Below are 25,442 nucleotides of genomic sequence, written 5' to 3'. Positions count from 1 at the left end.
TAAAATCGAAAGCATAATAAATAAGTGTTGGTGAGGATGTGGAGAAAAAGGAAACCTCTTGCACCGTTGGTGGGAATGCAAACTGGTGTAGCTACTGTGGAAAAGTTTGGGCGTTCTTGAAAAAGTTAAAAATAGAACTACCTATGATCCAGGAATCGCACTACTGGGTATTTACCTTCCCCTCCCAAGAAAAAAGACACTAATTCAAAAGAAGACATGCACTCCTATGTTTATGTCAGCATTATTTACAATAATCACATCATGGAAGCAGTCTATTATCCAACAATAGATGGAATGGATGAAGAAGAAGAATGAAATCTTGCCATTTGCAAGGACGTGGATGGAGTTAGAGAGTATACTGCTAACTGGAAAAAACCAGTCTGAGAAAGACAAATATGGTATGATTTTACTCATAATGGGAATTTAAGAAACAAAGGAAACAACGGATGCCTGGATAGCTCAATAGGTTAAGTATCCAACTTCAGCAGGTCATGATCTCAGGGTTCATGAGTTCGAGCCCCAAATCGGGCTCTCTGCTGTCAGCGCAGAGTCCACTTCAGGTCCTCTGTTTCCCTCTCTCCCTTGTGCCTCCCCACCTCTTGCTCTCTCTCTCTCTCTCTCTCTCTCTCTTTCTCAGAACTAAGGAAACATTAAAAAAATAAACAAAACAAATGAGCAAAGGAATGAGAGAGAGAGAGAAAGAGAGAAACCAAGAAACAAGACTCTTAAGTAAGAAAACAAATTAATGATTACCAGAGGGTAGGTGGGTGGGGGGATGGGGATGGGTGAGATAGGTGATGGGGATTTAGGAGGACATTTGTCATGATCAGAACTAGATGATGTATGGAATTGTTGAATCACTATATTGTATACCTGAAACTAATATAGCACTGTATATTGGCTATACTGGAATTAAAATTAAATTCTTAAAAAGGACAAAAAAACTCTGTATCAAGATATCATGTTACACTTGTTAGTAAGGTAATTTTCAAAAAACACAAGGATGTGGTGAAGATGTGGAAAAATTGGAGCCCTTGTGCACTGTGGATGGGAATGGAAAATGTTGCAACTACTATGGAAGACAGTTTGGAGGTTCCTCAAAAAACAGCAACAACAAAATCGAACTATTGTGTAATCCAGCAATCCTATTTCTGGGTATTTATCCAAACAAATTGAAATCAGGATCTCAATGATATATTTTTACTCCCCTATTCATTGTCTTTTATTCACAATGGCCAAGATGTAGAAACAATCTAAGTGTCCATCAGTGGATGAATGATAGCTAAAGAATATATAAATAATATATATATATAATGTGTATATATATATATATATATGTACGTATATATATGTGTATGTATACACACAAACACACACACACACAACATAGTATAATTTAGTCTGATAAAAGAATGAAATCCTGTCATACGTAACAACATAGATAAATCTTGAGGACATTATGTAAGCTATGTGAAATAAGCTGTTATAGAGTTACAAGCACTGTCTAATTCCTCTTATATGAAGTATCTAAAGTAGTCAAACTCATAGAAATGGAAAAATAGTGGTTTCCAGGGAGCCGAGGGGAGGTAGAAATGAGTAGTTTCTACTCAATGGATATTAAATTTCAGTTATGCATGATGCAAAAGTTCTAGAAATTTGATATGCACCATTGCACTTCTAGTTAAAAACACTGGTCTGCAGACTTAAAAATTTGTGAAGAAGGTAGACCTTATGATATGTGCTTTTAAATTCAATAAAATAAATGTTAAAAATGATTGATAGATTCATTGCTAAAGACCATTTCACCATCTGTGTATAAGATTCTCCCTACCCTCAAACTGAAATTCATAATATCTAGAGGTTGTATTCTGCATTTTAAAATAAAATAGGCATTGGTTTTCTATTTACAATTGGCTTGGCCATCTAATTGGTTGTATTTTCTTTAGAGAAATGTGCAGTTTAATAACCATTACCTTGATAGCTCATCTCTTGTAGTGCAGTTTCATTGCACCTCTGTGGTTTTCTAGACTTTTCTCAGGTTTATGATGCAAACATCCTTTCTTCCATAGCTTTTTAGTCAAGGATGAAATTTTCATTATTTCCAGTGAGAGATAGGCTTGGCAGCAACTGAGGCTTACATTGTTTATTATGTTTTTAATGTTATTACTATTATTAGTAGTAAACATTGATTAAAAGCCCATTGTGCAGTAAACTCAGTGGGATATTGAAAACTGGCATCCTTTGACAGGAAGCTTCCATCCTTTAAAAACATAATAAAACCCTCCCCCTAAAAAAAAAAAAAAAAATATATATATATATATATATATATATATATATATATATATATAGTGCTACTTACATTTGCCTCCTGGAACTATAAAACTCAAGACTTGGAGGAAAGTTAGTTGTCAGCTAATCCAAAGTCCCTGGGTGGGTTTAAGTTCCTGTACAACATCCCTTTGCTGCAACAGTTTCTGAGCTTTTCCAGGAAGCAAGATCCATTATTAGATATTTCTAAGTGTTATAGAGTCCTTTCTTTTCTTGAGATAAAACCTAGGATAATTAATCTAAGACAGGGTTATGGTTGAGATAACCTCTGAATATTAGGGCCATTATTTTGAACACAGGACAGGAAATATTTTTATCTGGTTCTCCCTGTGCAGAGGGGGAAAGTTCCGTAATGAGATTAGCAATAGATTGCTGGGGGGCCATTCAGCATGAGGCCTATGGAAGGCCCAGGAGACATCTTTGTGATGGCCATTCTGTAGTCTACAGCTGGTGTTTATTTCCTGGTCAGGATGGGAGAGAGGAGAAAACCGAGCGTGTAAGAGTGACTGTATTTCCTGTGCGTAAACCCCCAACTAATCACTAAGTTTTTACATAGTGTCAGTTTTATCGAGAGGATATTTAAGTGTGCATCTATGATTTTTAAAAGATTAATGTACATTTGTTAGAAAGTGAATTCCTAGGAAATAATTATTTGGATTTTGTATTAGTTTTCTAGGCCTGACATAACAAAATACGACAAATTGGGTAGCTTAAACAATAGAAGTTTATTGTCTCATAGTTCTGGAAGCTAGAAGTCCAAGGTCAGAACAGTGGCAAGGCTGGTTCCTTCTGAGGGCTGTGATAGAGAATCTGTTCCATGCCTGTCTTCTAGCTTCTGGTGATTTGCTGGAATTTTTAGCATTCTTTGGCTAATAGATGAGACACCAAGATCTCTGTGTTCATATTCACATAGTGTTTTCCCTGTGCGTTTATTTGTGTCCAAATTTCCCCTTTTTGTCATGTTGGGTTAAGAATCTATCCTACTCCATCATGACTTCATATTATCTAATTACATCGGCATCAAAACTATTTCCAAATAGTTTTACATTCTGAGGTAGTGAAGGGGTTAAGACCACCATACGAATTTTTGGAGGACACAATGCAACCTATAACAGGTATGTAAGTAATATCTTGAATCCTTAAAAAAAAAAACAACAAACTAATCCATGAGCCATGGGGATCCTTGAAAACCCAAACAGATGGTAAAGAATTCCAAATAAAATCATGAATACAAGCAAAATCCCATATAAATACAGTTGCATAACCATACAAATAATTGAACAAGTGCCAGAATTAAACTTTCCTATATAATGATCTTGAATTCTCTGATACAAGAAAGCCCACCTTGTGGCTTTAACTTTAATCTGTGCAGGATCTATGCAAAAGAAAGTTTTTTTTTGTTTTTTGCTTTTTGTTTTTTTAAATAAAGATCACCGAGTTCAGTTTTAATGATATAAAGGAATAAGTAGTGCAGATAATCAAAACAACAAATAATCAGAATATCAAAATACCATTTTTGATAGAATGGCAACACATTTATCTTCCAATATATGGGTTGCTTAGCTTGTTTTTGTGTTACAGGAATTTTCCAGGGGCAGTATATGGAGGTGGAAAATGTATGGTTATACCTTTTCCTCACTATATACCGTGGATCTTACTATTCTACCTTTGAATTTATAATCTACAGATGTAGCATTCTCATGTAAAGTGGAAAGAATAAGTTAACTCATAATATCATGTGATAATCCACAGATTTTGTTCATGAAATATTAGTATTATTTTTAATTTTCCCCCTCCAGACGTTACTCCCACTCTCTTCACTAAGAATGTGATTGACCATGGCCCCAACACACACTGGCTTGGGAGAAAGGCTGAAAATTATTTGTAAAGTTATATTTGCTGAAGAAAATGTACAAATGAACTCAACATGGGTATACATAAGATTTGGTAAATAAAATTAATACTTTCTTATATTTATTTTCTATAATATCCGGTATATAAATTTGTTGTAAATGAGGATAACATACAAAGAAAGTATTTCTTTTTTTGAGAGAGAGAGAGAGAGGGAGCAAGTCAGCGAGGGGCAGAGTGAGAGAGAGAATCCAAGGAAGGGCAGAGGGTGAGGGAGAGAGAAAGAGACAGAGAGAAGCGAGGCTCTTGGTTTTACCTGAAGTGAGGCTCGAGCTCACCCAATGTGGGACTCTAACTCATGAGCCATGAGATCCTGACCTGAGCCAAAGTCAGATGCTTAAGGGCTGAGTCACCCTGGCATCTCAAAGAAATAAATCTTGAAAGTCAAACCTAGACTCTTCACAGCACACTTACCTACAGAAAGATCTGCTTTCTTTGGCTAGACCTCACAGCTCCATAAAACCTTAAGACTTCTAGAACTTAGGCCTTTTTTGGGATTTACATATTTGTACTAACAGAATCATTTCAAAAGTTTCTGATAATCAAACTTGGTGGGAGTAAAAAAAAATAGAAATGTTCCTTCTTCATAATGGCTTAATAAGACTAGCAAGACAGTGTATTTAACGCTTTCAAGACAATGTAAGACAAAATAAAACTTGTTAAGTCCTGTCCCCAAAAGCATCAATCTACAAAATTTGCTGTATATCTGGTTACTAGCCCTGTTGAGATCAGCTTTGGTTTCCAAGAATCTAATGATTATACTTAGCTCAAATGTATAATCTGGGGAAGAATGAGAAATATACATTTATAGAAAAAAAGGATATTTCCTTGTAATATGGGAGTGTGCATCTTTTGTTTACAATAAGATTCTTTTTTACATCTTACATTTATTAACTGAGTTTTAATATAATCAGAATTTCATTAAAGAGTTAATGTCTTTGCACAATAAAAAAGGACACATTCTCTGAATACTTGTGCCTGCCATTTTGTTTTTGTGGCTAAGCCCTGTGGAAAGGTCATTAGCAAATACCTTGCTTGCAATTACAATATTAGCTTCAACTTATTTTTGTGGATGAGCTCTTATCTTAACTCCACGCTCCTTTTAGAATTGTCCCATAAGGTCAGGCAGCCGTCTCCATGTCTTAAAAATGAAAATTAAAAAAATATATATATTTGTTGATCACATGTAACGAAGCAAACAAAAGTAGTCAAGAAAACTAAAAATTAAGCATGAACTTTTCAAATAACATATATGACTTATTCATGGGACTTCAACTTTAAAAATGTATCTTAGTTTTGCTTCTTATATGGCACACTGAAATATTGTAAGATCGTACTTTACATATTGATCATATTTTATCATATCGATTTCTTCACTTTGTCATCGTTTGTTTTTCTTTGTTAAAATATGATTATTTTTGGTCTAACTGAAAAATGGAAGCTACTTCATTAAGTTGTGTATGCAAATGCAATTACAAGTACTACGTCCAGAGACATGAGAACATTCATTTTCTCTTGGTATTCAGATTTGTTTATATACTAAACATAGCAGGTGTGGGTATACAACCTCAAACCTGTGGTTCTTAACTCCCAAAGCCGGGAAAACAAGTGTTGTTGGGTGTTTTTTTTTTATAAACTCTTTCATGGCAAAACCTGACCTCATGTGAATCAATCTGGTTGTAAAACCTGCGGTTATTCCCACTTAGTATATGAGCAGTCAAATGTTTCACATTCTGATTATTGGCCTCTTGGAGAGGTTTCAGGTAGATGTACTGTATTACCTTTCCAAACTTGAACATTCTGAATTCCTAAACCAATCTGGCCCCAGGGATTTCTAGTTAGGAATTGTGGGCCTGTGTTTTCTCTCTTTTGTAGAGAAACTTATATAACTTCATAAATGTCACAAAGGTACTCAACATCTTGTGATTTTCTTTGTGTGCTTTTGTTTTTCTTCTGTAGGTATGGAGCTGACATCGTCATTGACCCATTTTGTGGGTAGAGAGACGGATACACTTTGAAAGACAGAAACTATTTTTTTCCTAGAAGAGGATTTATAGGATGACAATAAACTCAGAAGAGATTCCCCCTCACACATACTCATATGGTAAGTCAGAGGGTCTACCAATAACCTTGGTAATAATTTCAGTGGGATTGTTCTTCATTGTTGCTGGTGATGGCTATGGGTATTGTGATCACGTGGGTTGTTGGAATAATTCATTTGTGACAGACAAAATAACTCATTAAGCACTAGTGTCTTTACGGCTTGGAAACATAATTCATTCTGCCATGGTGATGCATAGGTATGGGAGGCTGGGATGCTACAGGGTCAGATGAGATTTTGGCCTTTAAGATTGAAAAGTTCTATGTTAGACGAAGCAGGTCTCCCGGGAGACAGTTTCATTATATCTCCAATGTTAGTGACATTTCTCTGATAGACAAAATTTTCATTTTCCTTGTTTCATTCCATCGGTCCCAGCTATGTCCCTGTGCACTACTCTAAATAATTCAATATTTTAGCTCTTAGTAAAGGGCTCCTTTCAATTCCATTTCCTGCTCCCACATTATCCAATAAAACCTTCGGCTTAAATTTGCTATTCTTTAATATCCTTTAATTTTATACTCTGGACCTCAGTCTATGATTCATCGGCCCTTTACTATCGTGAGTTTCCCTAACATTTATGGTCAGAACTACTTAATGAGAATAATAATACATTTTTACACAATAGTTTAATCAAATGCAGCAATTTGTATCTCTTTTTGCTGAAAGTTCTATGGGGTTACAGTTTTTTTTTTTTCCCTGCCAAATGCCAGCTGCTTTCCAGTTGCCACAAAGACAAATAAAAACCAATAAAAATGATGACTTTATAATAATTAAAAGCCAAAAAGTAGCTGGATTTTCCCCCATTTAATAGTTGTAAACACCAAACCGATTTTCTGGTCTATAATTAGCTGACAGTTGACATTTTGTTATTTTCTTTGTTTTCCTTGCCTGATTTTTAAATCACTATTTTTATCACAAATCCTCAAGCATCTTATTTAGAAAACTTCAAACTCAATCTCCTAATACTGTTGCTATGTTATTCTCTTACTCCGTTTTCATTTACTTTAATGGTGTTAAGGGATTTTTTTTTTGAAAATTACCTCCACCCACCTGCCCCCATTATTTTTTGTACGTTCTGCCTAGCAAAATCACTTGCAAGATGGGAGAGCGAACGTTACATGAATTCTCCTTCAAAGAAAACTTGCCCTATTGGGAGGAAAACAGATATAAAGCCTTATAAAGGATAACGTGCCCTAAGGCAGGGGTGAATATACGGGGGTGGAGAGAAGCCACGAGATACGAACAGATGAGAGTGTGAACCAGTGCAGACTTCCAAATACAAATCAACAAGGTCTCACTTTAAATTCTCTTACTTGCAAACTGATTAAGATTGGAGTCAGTTCTGGGATATGTCGTGGATTAAATGTGACCACAAAATAGTTTCCACTTCTCCCCTCAAAACATGGATACCGCGGCACCTGGGTGGCTCAGTCAGTTGAGCCTCTGACTCGACTCGATTTCGGCTCAGACCATGAGAGACAACCACAAAAAACCCATGGAGACTATTTTTTATGCCCTTGAATCTGGGCTGGGCTTGAACCTTGCTTTGATTAACAGAATGTGGCGAAGTGATATTGTGGTGGCTCTGAGTCTAACCCTTAAAAAGCCTTGACAGCTTTCGTTCTAATCCTCTTGAAAAACAAGCTACCATGTGCCGAACCCCAGGCCAGCCATCTCGAGGATAAGAGACCAGGCTACGAAAGGGGTCCTGCAGAAAGACAGTGACACCCCTCGGGACTATGACGGCCAACTTGGTCCTCAGAGTCCCAGATGAGCTGCCGGATGCCAGCGGTCATGTGAGTGACCCCAGGCAAGAGGAGCAGAAGAATAGCCCAGCTGGGACCAGACTCACGGGCAAACAAATTTATTTGGGTTTTAAACCACTAAGTTTTGTGGTTATTTTGTTAGTGAAACCAAAGTTAACCGAGACAGAAGGCAATGGACATGTAGATGAGGCAAGGGGCCCTGGGTGTATTGGAGGAAATGATTTTAAACTGTTTTCTGTGGTAATACAGTGTTGACAGTTGCTCTGGAGGTAAACACTAGGCCGGCTGTAAAGTTAAAATGCCACAATCACAATCAAGTCATGTGCCACCATTAAGCTCCTCTTTGTGCTGTAAGTGGTAGCTTGTGTCTACAATGTTTGACCCTTCCATTTAAAAGGTTATTAAAACTTGCGCAGAAAACGAAGACAACAAAATGACTGCACTTGCTGCTTGAGAAAAACGAGATACTGACAATACACATTTTGCCATTTGTTTAATTGAAATTTTATTTGCATCAAAACAATATATGTACAAAAACTTTTTTCACTCCTCCTCAGTACTGGTTTCCATTTTTTTTTTTTTAATTTTGTTTGTTTATTTTGAGAGAGAGAGAATTACAAGCAGGCACTGCGTGTCAGGAACCTTGAGATCATGACCTGAACCGTGGTTTCCACTTCTCAAAGCCAATCGCTTTCAAGTCTTTTAGCTCTTTCCTGGATATTTACTTTCATGTTTTCAAACAACATGCTTATAAATAATACATTTTGATATTCAATTTTGGATATTTTCCTCTTGATTTCCTACTGTGGGTGTGAAGGACTTAGCATTTACACATACATTATGACTTTAACCATACTTCCCCTCTACTCTTTTTCTTCATATATTACTTTGTGTTTAATTAATATCCAGCATTAAATTATGATTATGCCATAAATATTCTTCAAAGTACAACTACACAATGTGCACTTTTTCACTTGTGATCTTTTTTATTTTCTCCCAAGTTAATAATTGCTTTCATTATTCATTTTCTTCGTCTTCAATGTCCCCATTGCTAATGTAATACCAAATTCTCCTCTGTACTTGTAAAACTTGTCACAAAATGATAAAATACATTTGGAAATCAACAAATTGAATATTTTTCCTTGTAGAAAAAAAAGCAACTTTGACTGCTGTCTCCCTGCTGAAATTGAACTTGTCTTCTTCTCAAGGACAACAGGTATTCCAGACTTTGAAGTCCCCTTAATCACAATCCCAGAAATTCTTTTTGCTCTCTGCCAGGTGGGACTCATTTTTCCTAGATCCTCATTCTTTTTTCTCTTTCTTGGATGAATGCCTTATTTTGTTGAGCCTGTTCTCCAGTAACTTCATCACAAAGGATGAATGTAAACAGAATCACCTTGATAGAGAAATCCAGAAGTTCCATACACCCCGAAGTCTGTGTGGATGGTGACACCCAGAGATGAGCAGTGCCTGGTTGGCAAAGCTCTATCAGCAGGATAGACGTTCAGGAAAACTTTTTGGAGACACTGCCTGAGATTATTTTAAATCTCGGCTCACATTTGGTTGTTGCTTTTTACTGGGTATGCTATTATGAAACACAGATCATTTTCCCTCAGAATTTTGAAAGCAGTGCTTCAAAGTGATCCAACTTCTGGTGTTGATGTTTTCTGAGCTGAAAATACGGTTTTTTTCTGCAAACGTTTAGAAGCTGTTACCCTCACTTTTCTAAGATCTCTAGCAGTGGAACCTGACATAGGTCACTTTTTATTTATTTTACTGAGCTTACTGTAGGTCCTTTCTGTTTGCATCTTTATGACCTTGCAAATATGGAAAATTCTATTTATGTGTTTGAGGTGGAATTTTTCCTCTCAATTTTCCAAACTTTTCTAGTGCCCTTCTTAATCACTATTCTGGGCTTATTCTCTAATTTGCATGTCTTTGTCTCCAAATTCATATCTCCTTTTGTATCTCCTATATCATTTTTCACAAAGCTTTTTAAACTTATTTTCCCAATGTCTATTGTCTTTTTTAAAAATTTTTGCTGTCCTATTTTTAATTTCTAACAGCTTATTCTTATTATACTAATGCTTTTTCAAAAAACATTGTGTTCTTCAGTTGATGAGATATTTTTATTTTTTCTGAATATTAATTATAGTATTTTCATATATTTTTTCTGCTCCAGGCATTGTCTCTCGCTCTCTCTCTTTTTTTTTTTTAAAGTTCCCTTATTTTGTAGCTTGCTTTGTTTTCTTTCATTTTAGAAGCTTTCCATAAGCACCTCATAATCCTTGGACAGATTTCATTTCTAAGAGAGTGGTCTCAAAAAAACTAAAAGATAGATATGGATGAATCTGGCATGTCAATTGGTAGGAAGATAAGAGTGAAAAATGTGGCATTTCTTATTGAAGGACACCCATATGTCCTTGTCTATAGATCTTCTACAAATTTTGATCCATTTCAGAGTTTTGGGTGTAGATTTTAAGTTTACCTCTATCTTGTAGAGGCTTGAATTTCAGCTTTGAATTATTTTCTAACCATTTCTTTATCTGTTCTCCAGTTTGCAACATTTTATTGATGTCTCCCAATGACCAAATTATCCTCTCTCATTCATTCTGTGTATGTATTTGGGCTTACGCTTCTGAAAACAAATCATTCATTTTTAATGGAGGTTCTGGGAGAGACTGAAGATTTATATATTTAATCAATCTATATATGTTACTAAACATGTTTTGATAGTTTTATTTTTGCTCAGATTAATATTTTTAAAAATACTGTTGGCAGGCAATACATTCAAATGGTATAGAATTAAAAAGTTGCAAGTTAGAAAATGTCTCATTTTCACTCCTGAATTAGCTATCGGGTTTCACTTCCCTGAGGCACCTGTTGTTTTCAGTTTCTTATATAATCTTCTAAATATATAATACACATTCTACTGCCCTTGATTTTTAGCACTGATCAGTAAGAATTGAGGAGCCTATCCAATCAATACATGTGGAAGTGTACCGTTATGTTATTCCAACATTGAATGTTGCATTGAATGGATGTACCATCACGGATATACACATATATCTATCCATACATTGATGGGTATTTTAGATATTTCTTTTCTTTTTGATATAGAAAATAATGCTTGAATTATATGGCATTCCACCAGCATTGAGTGAGACTAGTCATTCCAAAACCATTGTCAATACTGGGCTTACAGTCTTTTTAAGTTTTGATAATTTGATAGCTGAAAATTACATTTCATTATAGCTTATGTTTGCATCTGTCTTTTTATGAAGAAGGATGAGTAGCTTTTCATATTTTTAAAATCCATTGCTTAACCTTTTCTCTGATGTGTCAGTTCACATTTGTTGCCCATTTTTCTCTTTAATTTTAGACCATTTTATTCTTGATATCAGTGGACTCTCCATGTATCAAAGCATTGTGATATGAGCTGCAAATTTCAGTTTTTAATATTGTTTATGTAATATTTATGCTTTGCAGAATTGTTTTCTATGTTGATAGAGTTGAATGTATAAGTCTTTTCATTTATGGAATCTGGATTACTATCTTTTGTATATGTCAACAACTTCCTCACTCAAAAGTGTTAAATTTTTCTACATATTATTCTCATCCATTATGCTGGCTTTTTTTTCTTTCTGGAAATAATTTTGGTGTGAGATATGATACAGAAATTCAATCGTTACTGCTGATGGTTACTACTTTTCCCAAAACCATTTTGAATCATCCATCTGCTCTGTCACTGATTTGAAATCTCATCACTATCACATACTGAATTCCCATGTGTGCTTTGATACATTTCTTGGACGTCTTGTTTTGTGCCATTGTTCTGTTTGCTAATTTTTCAAATGATGACATTTCATTTGAATCATTTCTGCTTTCAAGGAAATTTCCATGACTGTGAATTAAGTTTTTCTCTCAATATTCTTCAAGTTCAGAATTTGCCCATCTCTTCTTTCTTATTTACTCATGTATTTGTATAATGGGTAGAGGAAACTTGTTATTTTATACAAAGAAATTTTGTTGGTATATTTCTTTGGATTCATTTATGTAAGATTTAATAGGGAAACTGTATTGTGTGAACCATCCTCTACACACCGTGGTTTATCTTAGCATTTGTTCAGGTTTTTGTGTCTTTTAATAGCATTATACATATTTCTTAATATACAGACTATATATTTCTTCTTAAGCTTATTACCAGTTACTTTATTATTTCTGATTCTATTATAGGAGCACTTTAATCTTTCTCAGTGATTGTTGCCTATTCATCACATCTAACTTTTTCCACGTATCAACTTTCCTTCAATCCACCAAATACATTATATTAGCATATGTAGTGTTTTCCCCAAAATTATATTTATTCTATTGTTATTCTCTGGTTGCTAACTTTCCCAACAATGTTTTGACGTAACTCTTTGATCGAACTAAATTGATGTTAAGAACGTTGTGATAGTTGGAGGGCCTGACTTTAACGACATTAACTTTTTTGATGGAGAGAGAGTTATCAAACAGGTAACATAAACAGACACATACTTGACATAGATCCATTTCCTTTTATTATTTCACAAAAACTTTATTCTTTTGAATGTGCTCATGTGTTTTTTTTTCCATTATTGATTCCAAAACACTTCCTCCAAGTTTCTTGAGGGAAGGATTTATATTTTCTGATTCTTTATCTTCTCTCTTACTCCTCATAATTTAATTCTGTGCAAAATTTAATCATCCATGTGATAGAGAGTACACCTTTTCAGTTAGGTGTTGGATTAAGTGAAAATTGTGATCGTGATTTGTTATTCTGTATAGTTTTTTTTTCCTTTCTTGGTTCTTGTATCTCTCAGCACTCAGTTCTATCTGTTAACTTCATCCTTGAGGAAGCATCAGAAAGATGATCATTAGAGATATACTGAAAGTGAACACATGTCATGCCAGAGAGGAAATAATGAGAAATGAGTTAGAAATCTTCATATTCTGAACATATTTGCTCTTAGTTGATAAAGATAAAGAAGCTCCCTATGAAAATCGCAGTTATTCTTTGTAAGGTACCTAAGGGAGGGAAGGCTTATTTTTTGCTTTTGGTGCATCATCACCACCTAGGATAAGTGTCTGGGACCCAACAGGAACTCAACAAGTCCTACTTGTGATTGAGTTCATTTCCAATTATTGGGTTGTGATTATGCTGCTCAATAGAGGTTGGGGATTCTTTTACAATTAAGCGTGTGCCCTAAGGAAATCAGGGCCCTGAGTCCAGGAGAAAGGAAAATTCAGAAGGAAACTGGGTAAGCTAAGTAAGTTCATTATCAGTCTTCAGGTTTTTCTATTATTCAAGAAACAGCATCTTCGGCAGTCATCAAGTATCTGCTCAGCACAGTCAGGAAATAGATGGTAAGGAGAAAAACTTTATCAGAATCGGGAGATAGTAATTTCCAAGTCAAATGTTATTTTAAGTACTGTCCCAGGCGTCATTCTGGGCCAGTATATGTGTCGAACATCCACAGAATTCCTTAAAGTTCTTGAAAATATTGGTAATTAGTAATGTTATTATAAAAGTAATTACTGTTATAATCACCACTGTCGAGCATTTAACATATGACAGGGTCCTAATCACTTTACATAACCTTTACAAAACCCCTCATGAATTATTATTTCCATTTTAATAGAAGAGAAATCTGAGACAGTATATAACTTGCTTGAGGTCACAGGGATAATAAATGGCAGAGCCGTGACCTGAAGCCCAGGCTGTCTGATCATAACACTCAGGCTCTTCAGCACTAAGGAATTCTGCACCATAAAAATAAGTCTCTGATGAGCAAAATTATGGTTACCAGAAAGGAGGGGGATGGAGGGATGGATGAAATAAGTGATGGAGATTAAAGAGTGCACTTGTCGTGATGAACACCAGGTGATGATGTATGGAATTGTTGAATCACTATATCATACGTCTGAAACTAATAAAGCACTGGATATTACCCGAAATTGAAATTAAAAAGGTAAAAAAATAAATTTCTGATAGTTTATATTTTTTCCTCAGTTTTTCTCAGCTCAGACATCACCTTGCATTACAGAATTTTCCCACAGGTGGAAAACTAAACTCCCCCGTCTTTCAAGCTCTATGCTTCTCACAAAAGAACCCCTTGGAGTTTTGTATCAAACTAATGCTGGGAAGGTGATTTCAAAAAGTATTAGAACTATTGGAATTGATCAGTAATCCCCAGAAGTTTTAGCTCTTGGATGCAGAGGCATCTGAAATCCTACAACTTAGCTCTCTATAAATAAGGAATGATGAGTGTCTCACAGTATGGGGAAAAGTACCAGAACTGCATAGTGGTTTCTGAGAAGAGGAGTATTCAATCTGAGAAAAAGAGCAGAAGCTTTTAAATGCTCTGCTCTGTGCTCTAGTCAGGATCCCCACATTGCCTTCATTATTTATGAATTACTAGATTCTTAATATTTGTATACTTTTATAAACCATCACCCTTCTAATTCTCCTTGAATTATTTTATTATCTCTCTCTGTGTATATATTCTTACTGCTCAAATTTCCTTCTGTTTTCTTTTAAAGAAACAATAATTATGCTCTTTATTCCCCCAAACATCTGCTTAATACTAAGAATCCTGGGTTTTCATGAAGAAAAAGTAGCTGTTAAGTTTTATGCACACAGGTGACTTCTTTGATAGGCCCTGGGCTATCGTACTGCTTTGTCTTTAAGGGAAAGAAATTACTACAGCTTGAAGCTTTCTGATATCACTGATGCCTAGAAAGTGTTAATCTGCAATTAGTCAAGTAAGCACTATTTCTGGAACATTGAACATTCCTGTTTGGTAGTTGACAATCTGTCTGTTGAAAAGGGAAGACAGTCTTTTAAGAACACTATTTGTAGTCACTGGTAACATTGATTATCTACATTTGCCTGTGCCTGGAAAAAGGAAAATCGTTGTGAATGACTCAGATTGCATATAAATATGTTAATAAATATGCTTGACAATGTTTCAATATATTATTTCCCTTGTACTTGGAAGAAAATTATCTGCCAACCCAAGAAAGAGGATAAATGACATGTACAACACAGATTAGTTCTTTCTTTTTATCTTTGTCTTTATCTTTATCCATCCTTTATTCCCATTGAAAGTTCACATGTCTACTCTGCCAGCAACTTTCCTGTGCATGTTCATAGCAGTTTTAGTCTCCCTGACACTCCCAAATGGCTCTGAAAATTGCTGTGAAAAGGAGATTTGCCCATTTCCTGAGAACCAGAGTGACTCAGAATCTGAGCACATGTGGGAACAGTTGAGCCTCTGGATTCTCTGAACATTTTCCCTTTTCTGATAAGGTATTCTCTTTATACATGCATGAGATTCTCTCCAGATAACAATCCATGAAGGAAGTAAAAGAAGAAAGGGGCAATTTGGATCCATAGTGATACTCTTCTAGCAGTATTTGACGCACCCGGACCTGGGAAGAAGGCTGAAACTGCATTAGTTTGTGGCAAATGCGAATTATCGTCTTTCCGTATCAGGTTGTTCACATTTTTTGATATCATAGTGGACAATAGGTACTCAGAGTATTTATCACTGCACTTATCCCGCTCTGAAAGAAAACTCTAATGCGCTTGGGGAGAGCTTCCATTACCAAGATATCCAATATTCATCTTGCCCTAAATGCAACCTCTAAAGATAGAGCCCTATTTAAATAATCAATTTTTTTAATCACCCCACCCAGCAATGACTGGAAATGACTCCAAAGAAAGGAGGAATAAGGTAATCATCTTGGAAAGAAAGTCCTTTTTATCTTCAGCTTGAAAATTCTTTTTTCTCTCTCATCATTTATGTTTGCCAGTACACACTGTAAGCGAACATGCATCAGTACATAACACCCACTGAATTGAATTGTGGATCAAATCAAATCCCTCTATGTGGGATTCATATTTGTTTAGCAAAAAAACCACAACAACAACAAAAAAAACCCAGAAACACAAAAAACAAGTCAATTAAAGAGCATTGAATTATAAAAGGCAATTTGTAATGTAGGTTAATATCCATAATTTTTTATAATAGCCAAGTCCATTTTGCCTTGAGAGGAGAATGGTTTTGAGTGGGTTCTCATTGTTGGATGTAGGTCAAAGAGTGAAAATTGCCTCGTGGTGCTAAAAAGTTGAAAATGAAAAAGAGTTTGGGAAATGAACTAGTTATCCTGACATTACAAAAAGTCCAAATTCACAGTGAAATTAACAATGTTGGGGGCTTGAAAGATCTCCTTTTTTTTTTTTTTTTTTTTTTTACAGAATGTGAATTACCTTAGTTTGTTATTCTTTATTGATCAAGAAACTTGGCAATAATGGCATTCTACTTCATTATGGTGCTGTGTAGAGAAAACGACAGCCAGAGCACCAACAATCAGAGGGATAATTCATGATTATAATTCCAAAATTTTCATGACACCTTGCCCTCTATTCTTTGCATTGGTACTTACACAAACCATGTGGTTTTGGCAAGAGAAAATAAAGACATATTGATGACCTTTTAGCTCTTCATAAAAAGTCTGTTTTTCCTTAGTTACAGGCATATATGTGATGTTTGTGTTGAACTAGTGTCACTCTAGAGCATATTAGAATCATATGCAGCAAATAGTGGTAAATCTGAATCTGTGTCCCCTCTGATTCTATTTCAACATGCCATACTGGCATGGCTTGTACTTTTTGGAAATGCTAAGTCAATGTATAATCTGGGTTTACGGATTAGTATGATGGAGCCCTAAGGCAAAACTCCTCTGCCTTGAAAATACTTGTCACTTTTCCAATAAAGCTAATGCTTCTTTGTCCCTCCTCACTGGGCTTCTAGTCGCTCATGAGGCTACTCTCAGCTCAAACTCATCAACTTCTTTTTCTAATTTTATCGTGGGAGGATAGATAAAGGACATACTCCCTGAGGCATGTGGGAAATCCAATTGTATTTCTGTAGCTTAGTTCCTCATATAAGAGGCAATTTTTTTTCCAGAAAATAATGAAGTAAAACACAAGAAAAATTGAAGTAACTAGTTATGATCATTAAAAATACTTTACCAAGTGATTTGCAGTATAATTGTGTATGTTTTCTTATTTACCATTGACGTGTATGATTATTTCTTTATTTACCTAGATTTTGTTTGGTAACGTTAATACAATAAGACCAACACGCAAGTGTTATCCTCTAACCCTGGTCAGCCAAAAGACTTAGTGTTTGGCATTGCTGATTCCACAAAGGTAGAGTGCCATTTCCTTGTTTTCTGTTGTAACTTTTCCTTTCTCATTATTCAATGAGTACCTAGGAAGTTATTTATGCTCTTTAAAGAGGGAGGGACACATATTCCGAAGATGTTATGCCATAGATTTATCCAAGTAAACTATTTCAGACTCTCAACTTTTAAGGTGCATTGAATTTCTGCTTAGGGTGATCAATGTCCCTCAGGAGGATGTTACCTACAGCTGGTGGACACGGGAGAGGGAAACAGGCACCTGCGGAGTGCTAGTGCTTATCTGGTTTGAATATGACAGGAAGGACAGAGTGTCATCAAGAGCCATGTAAAGAAATTTGTGTTACTTGTGTCAGTTGAATGGCTCTCTCTAGGGTCAGTCTATGAGATGAACATCACGACTGAGTCATTTCATCTCATCTTGGACTCTTTAGTCTGACAATGGAGACAAGAGACTCTGGGGCTATGTGGCCTGTGCATCTCATTCTTGGATTGATGAAACAGTTATGGGGGCGTATTTATTTGGGTTCTCCAAAGAAATAGAACCAATTGGATATATACAATTGGTTCCTGTGGTTATGAAGGCTGAGAAATCTCAAGATGTGCAGTCAGCAAGCTGGAGGCCCAGGACGGGGGATGGTATAGTTCTAGCCTGTGCCTGAAGGCAGGAAACCAGTGTCCCAACTGGAAGACAGTCCGACAGAGAGCTCATTCTCCCTTACTCTGCCTTTTGTTCTATTCAGTGTTTCAAGGATGTCTTAGTCTATTTAGGCGTCTCTAATAAAATACCATAGACTTGGTAGCTTATAAGCAACAGAAATTTATTTCTCAGAGTTCTGGACGTTGTCAAATACAAGGTCAGTATTCCAGTAGATTTGGTGTGTGATGACAACCTTTTCCCTAGTTCATAAATGGCTGCTTTTAATTGTTTTCTTAAGTGGCAGAAGGCAAGGGAGCTCTCAGAGATCTCTATAGGGCACAAATCTCAAAGGCCTACCTCAAAATATCAGTAAATAGGTTTCCACATATTAATTGGGGTCGGGGAGCACAAACATTCAGTCTACAGCAAATGGATGGACAATGCCCACCCTCACTGGAGAGTGAAATCTGCTTATACTCAGTTTACTGATTCAAATATCAACTTCTTTCATAAATGCACAGACAAAACAAGTGTGAAGTTTACCCAAATAGCCTGACAATCTATGTCGCTGTCACGTTGACACATAAAATTGGCCATCACAGGAGGAGTAACTATGGTCAGGGTTAAGATCTTTTAAAATAGTTTGTTTAACTTAACTTCTTCAAGGTAGCTTCTGTATTGAAGGTCCATGTACATTGCTATGGAAAGCAATTTGTCTCAGATTAATTCAATTCACCACACACTTGCTCTGCCCCTGCACTTACAGAATACAGTACTGAACTGTATGAGAACAGGAAGGGGCACAAGTCTTCAAAGTTTATAATCTGGCACTGAAATACAGATATCACCTAATTGCAGTGAGAGGCAGAATATAATGTGGCATAAAATAGGTGCAAAGTCCTTCTGAAGGAAGACAAAAGAAAGCAGAAATTGTGTCTACTGAATCAAGGAACATATTAGGGGAAGATCTGAATTGCCTGAATTTGGAGGATAAAAACTGAAGCTTAAATGTGGCTGATTTTATATTATAATAACTAATCCACTTTGAAATAAATTCGTGCTGAAGCCCAGAAAATTCCCTGGATGAGTAAAAGTGAATTGTGGCCAAAGGAAAAAATAAGGATCACTAATCCTCTCATGGGGTTTCAGGAAGACATTTTGGAGAGCTATTTTGATGGAACCCTCTAGGAATTCCCTGGTCATCAATAGTTAGGGTATCTCTCATCCCCGTACTTATCTCCAACCACAAGATGTGGTCATTCAGAGAGTTGGGTGCTCACTGCATGCCATTGACTAAGGAAAGAATGTAAGTCTAAGAGGAGTATTGAAATGTAAGTATAGCCATTTCTCTTTAGAAAGTGTTTTCTCTATTGTACAGAATTAATATTATTTTCTGAAGCATGGTAGCAATACTGGAGCAATGGTAAAATGAGTCTCTTGGTTACAACGTATATCTGTGATAAGTAGTAAAACATTTATTCAGAAAGCATAATTTTTGTAATTAGCTTTCATATTAAGTGGAAAATTATTGTACATTCTTCCTGTTTTGTAGATTGTGATAGCATAAGACTGCACCAATCAATGCTTCTGCAGTAATTAATATTTAATTTTTATTGATTCTGCCACATAATTTTCATCCTTTATGATTAATGGTGATAGTAAACATGAACAGGATGGCAGAAGAGGATGTAAAAGATAGGTTTTTAGCAGGGTAATAAAGAAGGATAAGGAATAAACAAGATATAGATGTTCTTTACCATAAATAAAGTCTAAAGGGGGAAGCAAATTTTTCTACTAACATACTTAATGTATATCATTTACTTAGTAGATATTATGCACTAGGTTTTGTGCTAGGCACCTCAGCATTAGAAATACAATATTATTTACCACCTTTTATAGAGAAGAATCTGGGGTTGGGAGAAAAATTGTTGCCTTTGCCCATTTACACAGAGAGCAAATGATGGAGCTGAGATCACATGTGAGTTCAATCTCACCTCATTTGTTCCAAAACTCATATTCTTTTCAATATATATTGGTCCCATACAGTGAAGCCAACCCCAGTCTTACATATTTTATCAATGAGATATCTCTTGCCTTCATCCATCCCTTTATATACTCTCTTTATCTTTGCCTTGGCCTGAACTGATCCTTTCCTGCTACTGTAACAGTTACTCTTATTTTCAATTTGTGCCAGTTGTCAAGTTATTATTGTCTTTCCACCTCATATTCACCCTATTTTCCCAGCTTTGTGATAAGATATTGGACTCTACAAAGATTCCTCCCTTGTCAACTGGCACAATGGTAGGCTTTTTCAATAGAAGGTACCAGAGGGATCTACTGAAAAGCCATAGCAGAAGCAAGAGCTCGTTCACTCAGGTGCTTTTGTTTTCTCTCTTTCTCCCTCCCTACCCTCTCCTCTCTTTCTTTCCTTCCTTCTTTCATTATCTTTTAATAAATCCCAGCAACTAGAAAAATGCAAACCTTCAAAATTAGCAGATGTACCTCATAGAGGGATTAGAGGTGGTTCATGGGCCTGAAGAGAAGAAATAGATGTCTGGGAATCATGGGGAATAGAGTTTGCTTTAATATAAGTAATGATGTTATTACAATAAGGATATTTCAATGAGAAACAGGATATTGGTGCATGTCGGTAATTCCTTATAAAGAAGCGTTGCTCAACAATAGGTATCAGAGTAAGTCAGAGCGCATGCCAAAATGAATGTTGCAGAGGTATTCAAACTCGAGAGGAGTTGTTGGTGGTAACTGTTCCCATCCTTTGATGACTTAGATTTAAAACCCCCCTTTTGTTTCTACATAGGAAAATATTTGCTGTCTGTCTTTTCAAATACCTGATTTTCACCTGTACCCTGTCATTACTATTGTGCTATTTTTTCTATCAATGTTCTTGAGGTTATATCAGTTATTTTCAGATCTGTACTGAATCAGGATTCGAGTTCTTACTTCTAATTTTCAGTCTTAGTCATCCAAGTCATGGCTGCTTGATGGGAGGATACTGGATTTTTATATGAACATTTTAATGTCAGCATTTCACTTTTCCCTCATTGCCTCGTTTCGCTAACAAATATTACCCATTTTCCAGTGTTTGGTGATAACAAATTAGTGTCGTGACTCCCTGGGTAGTCATACTGGAAGGAATATATTCTTTCTGAAGTTTTGGAAGTTGGGGTAAATATTTAATTTTCCATAGTTGACCCCTAAAAAAATCAGCCTTAAAATAAATGTGATATGAACCAAACTAACAATAGTACAAACCAACTGTCCAGAGGGAAAAAATAATATAGTGGGTTAAAATCACTGATAAATGAAGTGAGAACACCCCTTCAGTATTTAGGCCTTTTAGATTTTCTCTCCTCTCCTCCAGTACATGCATTCCTTGTCAGCAGCATAAATGTATCTCCTTTGGTCCCAGAGATGATTTAGTTTCCAGAGCCTGGGGAAAATCTTGTTGGATTTTAGAATTTCAAGAGACCTGTAAATTCCAAACTGGAATTTACACACCAGAACTAGCCAATGGTCTATCCAGTCGGGCATCCCGCTTCCTACTGAGTCTAATGGTGGATATTTTAGGAGAAAGCCATAAACTCGCCATGATGCACCTAATTGAGAAATATAGCATTGCCAAGGAAATTTCTTCTTAACTCTGGTAGCTGGTTAGTTTATTCCATAGTGCCTGAGGCCTGATAACTGTTTATCTCTATACTACTGTTACAGAGAAACTCTTATTTTTCCTGAGAACACACTATTAAATTTCTCATAAGCATCTAATCCTTAATTGAATCTTATTAACCTCTTCTGATTAACAACTCACTGTAGAATGTACACATAATCACATTCTGCATTTTAACTTCACTTAAAAATTTCCAACCAGATGTACATAAAATAGCTGTATCTCTCTACATTATCGGTTTCTTAATAATACTTGTAAATACACACACACACACACACACACACACACACACACACACACACCCCTGGAAGTCAACATAAAAAAATACTGTGTAATTAGGTACAGAATGTATTATCGGGTTATTAAGATACAAGGAGAGAAAGTTCAACGCATGACTTGTGAATGTTTCAGGTGCACTCTGTATTATTTGCTTAAACCTTTCAGGAACCCCATATTTCTTTACTAGAAGAAAATTGCCACTGAGCTAGACTACATTAATATGAAATATGTTTAACAATGTCCTTGCTTGGAAACTACTAACAACGTGTGAACAGTTTTCTAGGACACGGTGGACAGTGTATTTTAATTCCTTGACAACAGGGCTGCAAACCACTTTATGCAACTCTGTACAATGTTGTTAAGCCATTGGTGGAAGGACCGTAAGTAAACAATCTATGTCATCAAAGGACTCAGCGCATTGTCATCACCTATTAGAATTTCAGCAGTGTGAGCAAGGTCAAAATCTTGCATTAGTACTTTGTACTTCTGTGGGTTAACTGCTACTCAGGCTTGGAGAACCAGCATTTATATTTGTTGGCAGACTAATGAAGGGGAATGGTACGCCATAAGAATTCTCTCCTCATCATCTTTTATACTTGCATTTGTTCACAGCTATGCTTGGGTTGGTAGAGAGAAGGCCTAGAAGAAATACATATCCCTTAATGATTCTCTGATTCTTTTTGCAAAGACAGCTGAACCTGTTTTGCGTGAGAAGCCATAAACTATTTCTAAGACATAATAAATGTTCAGTCAAATGCCGGTTGATTCTCTGGAATCAATAATTCAGTATTTTGTTTATTAACATGACCTAAATGACCAAACGAGGACTTATTTAGACAGTATAGAATGGACATCAAAAGCACAGGACTTCCAAAAGGATGCCCTGGATTTGAGTACGTGGCCTAGGCAGTAATTGCTCTATGGCATTAGGCAAGTTACCTATCTTCTATTAGTCTACTACTCATGGATGCTATTGGAGGATTAGAAAAACTAACACTTTGGATGCCTGGGTAACTCCATCGGTTAAGTGTCCGACTTCAGCTCAGGTCATGATCTCAGGGTTCGTGGTTTTGAGCCCCGTGATGGGTTCTGTGCTGACAGCTCAGAGCCTGGAGCCTGCTTCAGATTCTATGTCTCCCTCTCTCTCTACCCCTTCCCCACTCGAACTCTGTCTCTCTCTCTTTCTTTCAAAAATGAACATCAAAAAAAGAAATTCTAAAAAAAAAGAAAAGAAATTCAAACAGCACTTTCCAAATCATTATTCTTACTACTATTATATATTTTATAATTTATAAATTACATCATTAACATGAATCAGAGAATTACATAAACATAATTTATTCTATAATTAAACTAGTTATTTTTGAGAACCAGTATGAAATGTGAATTGTGTAATAATTTTAAAAATGATAGAGAATCTTGATAATAACACTATTTTGCACCCATCAAGTTCCTTTAGGGAAATGATCTGAACATTCCAATAATTCCTGTTCCAATAATTCCAATAATTACTGTTACGAGGTATTGCCAGGTTGACAAAAAGCTTCCCACCATGTCACATCCCCTGTGAGTTGACAGAACACTTCTGTTTGAATGGCTTGGGAGCTATATGTTTCTGTAAATGTCGCCATCAAATTATTTTTCAGTGGATATCATCATCTTTATGCCCAGAATGTGTATGTGTATAGACCTCCTCATAGGTTAAATAAATTGACTAAAAATTGTTTCTTTATTCAAATTTTTAGTTGTGGGGCAGTTCTGCCATACAGCCGCTGCCGTCACTGTACCTGAGGAGTAATACAGAAATCCACAAATGTGAACACTGGCAAAGACTTAACAAAATTTTAAAGTGAACCCAGCATGCACAGACATAATTAGCATGAGGACCCTTGGAGGTACCCACTGCCATCCGCATAAATAGAATCTCTAGGTTTAAGTATAGAATCTGGCACAGGGTCACCTGGGTGGCTCAGTGTTAAGCGACCAGCTCTTGGTTTTCGGCTCAGGTCATGATCTTACAGTTTTTGTGTTCAAGCCCCATCCCGGCCTCTGTGCTGCCAAGGCGGAGCAGCTTGGGATTCTCTTTCTCTCCCTCTCTCTCTTTACCCCCCGCCCCCCCCCAAAAAAAAATAAATAATTAAACTTTAAAAACAAAAGAATATGGCACAAAACTAATGTTTTATGATTATTTCCCTGAACACACACACACAAACACACACACATTTGAAAATTTGAAAATCTGGAAATAAGAAAATTTAAAAACAACACCCCAATTCAGTCAATCCAAAGACTAATGCTATTTACACGTTAGAGTGTTTTTCCTCACGTTTTTTTATTTTTATGTGAGACGATCTTTCTTGTATTTTCTGTAATAATTCACACATAATTTCCCTGCTCACTTTTAACGTCATGACAGCATATACACATTCATAATGAAATTTCAAGAACAATATTATAATATTCTATTTGGCACCTTGAAACGTGCGGTCTCTGAGGTTTTGCTTTGAAAAAATAAGGTTGAAATGAACATCTTCAGGAAGAAAAGGTTTTCTCCATTGCATTTACTTTCAGAAGCAGGGTCCCAGAAATGAAATTCCTTGTCACAAGGTAAGAACAGTATAAGTCTTTGGTACATGAACTTTTAAAAGCTATTCTTTTGCTTGTACCATCATTTCCTAAACTTTGCAACTCTGGCAGGTATGAGTGTTGAGTTTGGGTAACTCAGTTCACAATTATTGGATTGTTATAATATTTGATCAATTTTCATGCATTGTATTTCTATTATTTTTCTTCCTTTATAAAGTGTATAATTTCATTTTCTCATTATTCTCAGTGCTTTTCTTATTGCTATTTCTTACTTTTTCTTTATTAAAAGTATTAACCCTCAACGACCTGTGCTGCAAATACATTCTTCTGATTGTCCTCTTTTTATATTTATTCTTGGCATGTAGATAATCTTGATCACTGTGGAGTCAAATCTGATCCTTTGAAATCAAATCTAGGATTTTTTTTTTAAATTATATTTTATGTGATGGGGCACCTGGCTGGCTCAGCCAGAGGAGCATGTGAACCTTGATCTCGGGGTTCTGAGTTCAAGCCCCACATTTGATGTACAGATTAGTTAAAATCAATAAATAAAATTTAAAAATATATATTTTTTGTGCTTATTAATAATTTTATCTAGATTCTACAGTATAGAGATTTGAAAAATTGCATAGTTTCTTCCAGTTTCATATGATTTCATTAAATCATATTCACTTCTTTAATCCATATGAAACTATACTAGATGATGATGCAAAGTGTTTTATTTTTTCTTGTTGCTCCCTTTACTGTGGTTCTTTTCCAGTGGTCATTTTTTTTAAGCTTTGATATCAACCTTTCTTTATTGTTTTTGAATATATTTTCTTATATCCTTCCCTTTAACTTGAGAGTTCTTTTTTGAAAACTGGACGTTGTTGGGGCGCCTGGGTGGCTCAGTTGGTTAAGCATCCGACTTTG

This window comes from Lynx rufus, unplaced genomic scaffold, assembly GCF_022079265.1.
Source record: "Lynx rufus isolate CCGP_SWC_20201006 ecotype Redwood Valley unplaced genomic scaffold, mLynRuf1.p SCAF_17, whole genome shotgun sequence".
Classification (NCBI taxonomy): Eukaryota; Metazoa; Chordata; class Mammalia; order Carnivora; family Felidae; genus Lynx; species Lynx rufus.
The sequence above is the reverse complement of the archived record's forward strand: the minus strand, read 5'-3'. Positions refer to the sequence as shown.